This window comes from Apium graveolens, chromosome 3 (assembly GCF_009905375.1).
Source record: "Apium graveolens cultivar Ventura chromosome 3, ASM990537v1, whole genome shotgun sequence".
Classification (NCBI taxonomy): Eukaryota; Viridiplantae; Streptophyta; class Magnoliopsida; order Apiales; family Apiaceae; genus Apium; species Apium graveolens.
The window spans coordinates 114,568,161-114,571,079 of record NC_133649.1 but is presented as its reverse complement, the minus strand read 5'-3'; the positions used below and the strand labels follow the sequence as shown (position 1 = coordinate 114,571,079).

Here is a 2,919-nt window from a genome sequence, read left to right as displayed (position 1 = left end):
TCACATACTAAACAGATTCGTTGACAAGAGAACACTGATCCGTAGCATGAGAACCTGCACAAAGCTCACAAACCATAGCTATTTAATTAACTCCATACGTAGCCAAAGAATCAACCTTTATTGATAGCGCTTGGAGCTGGGCTGCAATAGCGGTGGCTGCATCAACTTCCAGAATACCTGCGACCTTGCCTGACGTCATCCTCTGAGTTGGGTTTTGATGCTCATTTGCAGCCATCGTCTCGATAAGATTATACGCCTCAGTATAGCTTTTAGCCCATAAGGCGCCTCCAGCTGCTGCATCGAGCATAGGCCGAGATTGGGCCCCCAAACCATTATAGAAACCAGTGATCACCATCCAATCTGGCATTCCATGATGTGGACATTTTCTCAACATTTCCTTGTAGCGTTCCCAAGCCTCGCACATAGATTCTGTAGGTTGCTGCGCAAACTGAGTAAGAGCACTCCTCATAGCAGCAGTCTTTGCCATTGGATAAAACTTCACCAGAAACTTTTGCGCAAGATCTTGCCACGTAGTGATGGACCCAGCTGGTTCAGAATGTAACCAGTCTTTAGCCTTATCCCTCAGTGAGAATGGAAAAAGCCTCAACTTGATAGCCTCATCAGTCACGCCATTATACTTAAAAGTGCTGCAGATCTCGACAAAATTCCTTATGTGCATGTTGGGGTCTTCAGTTGCCGCTCCTCCAAAAGAAACAGAATTCTGCACCATCTGAATAGTGCCCGGCTTGATTTCAAAGGTGTTAGCTTGAATAGCCGGATGAAGGATGCTTGACTGAATGTCATCAATTTTAGGCCGAGAAAAATCCATAAGAGCTGGATCAGCTTGAACAATACGATCTCCCATGTTTACTGGTTCTTTCTGCTCAGTTCCTGAATCCGAATCCTCAAAATCTAACTTCTCCAGAGTATCAAGAACTTCGTCTTTCTCCTCAGCTGTATCTAAAGTCCTCTTGCGAGCACGAGAACGAGTTTGCATAAACGCTTGCTAAAGTACCTGAAACACAACCGAAAAGAGTAATTAACTACTACGTCCTAATCACTGAGTCCTAATGACCAATGATGGTAAGTACATAAACTAAACAAATATGCCGAGTCCCCAGCAGCGGCACCAAAAACTTGTTAGGGCGAAAACATGCACTAATATTCACGCAAGTATACGCATTCGCAAGTAATATAGAATACTTTCTAGTTCGTTCCCTCAGAGACTCAGACTAAGTTATTGTCTAATTAAACTCACTCACCAATGTATGATTACTTCTCAATGTTAAGATAACACTTAAAATTATTGATTAAATATTAATTATAATTAACTACTTAATTAACCACTTAACTAACACTTCAATTTATCAATAATAAAACACTCATGAGATCACAACTTCATTATTACTTCCTTCTATAGCCATTGTTATTACCTTTAGCATGTGACAGTGATGATATTAATCGAATAACACGAAACTGATAAAAGCCAACTTTCATTGTACTAATACCATTCTACCAAGCATCCACAATTAAGATAGAAGTTGAATAGTCATCAATTATGTTGAGTTCCTATATGTCTACAGAAATTGACAACACAATGATTTAAGTACAAGTTATTCCTTTTGATTACATAGGGCAAATAAAACTGTTAGAGTTACCCACTAATCATGCACAACGTACATGAACCTATGCTAGCATGGCAAGTTCTAAACCTCAAGATCCACCGTCACTTCACAAGAGATTAACACCCTATCTTATATGTTCGTGACGCACATAAGATGAATACGCACAACCAATACTAGATATCATGCAATCATCACACACTAAAGTATTAAACAATTAACTAAAGAATTCCATAATAAATCCGTTGCAACCCCATGATCACGATTAGCCCATAATAGAACTTATCGCCATCATGGGTTCATATGAAATCATGATAAACAACACAAGAAAATAATAACTAAACTAATTATATTAAAACCGAGTACGTCACAAGAGTAAATAAGTCAAAGCAAGAAAACTAGCATCCAACGTTACAACGAAACAAGAATCACAATAATATATGCTTCCTCTTGGCTGCAGTGTGCTAAATCGGTCTTCTTCCTTATCTCCTTCGCTTCTTGAGTAAAACACAATCTAAAACATAATCTCCTTCTTTTTTTCTCTATGAAAACGTCTTAAATCTACTTATATAATAGTCCCATAAAACTCAGATTACATAGAAGTTGGAAGCCAAACAGAAGTAGAAGTCTAAAATAATTCAGCTTTTTCCCCGACCCTGCGCGGCCGCTCAGCATTTCTGTGTGGGCGCGCAAGGCTGCTGCGCGGCCGCTCAGCATTGCTGCGCGGGCGCGCAGGACCCTTCTGGAAAAATTCCAGGTTTGCTCCGTTTCTTCGCCGTAATCTGCCCGTTCTCTTCCTCTCGCAATGGTGAACACATGCCAAGGCTTATTCTTGATGATTCCTCCTCCGAAATGCAACTAATACCCTGAAATGCATAAACACTAGAAAAACGCATCAAATACACAAAATACTTGATTTCAAGACACCAATTTAAGCCATTTTAAGACGTTCTAAGTGGTATAAAATGCCACTTATCAGTAACCTATTAGCTTAAAGTCTGATTCCCTAGGATACGACAATCCTAGATCAGCTGTACCCTTAAGGTACTTGAAAATTCTTTTCACAGCTGTTAAGTGAGGTTCTCTTGGATCTGCTTGAAATCTTGGACAAAGACATGCAGCATACATGATATCAGGTTTACTTGCAGTTAGATAGAGTAGTGAGCCAATCATACCTCTGTAATCTGTAATATCTACTGATGTACCAATATCCTTATCCAATTTTGTTACAGTGGCCATAGGAGTGGATGCACTTGAACAGTCTTGCATTCCAAATTTCTTCAACAAATTTCTGGTG

The 2,919-nt window shown here is 39.6% G+C and overlaps 1 non-coding gene across 1 annotated transcript; it reads left to right on the top strand.

The window, feature by feature from the left end:
• The first annotated feature begins 365 nt into the window (after positions 1-365).
• Positions 366-472, top strand: LOC141715664 (small nucleolar RNA R71). Its single transcript, XR_012572417.1, has one exon. It is a non-coding gene; the product is annotated as a small nucleolar RNA R71 (small nucleolar RNA).
• The last annotated feature ends 2,447 nt before the right edge of the window (positions 473-2,919 follow it).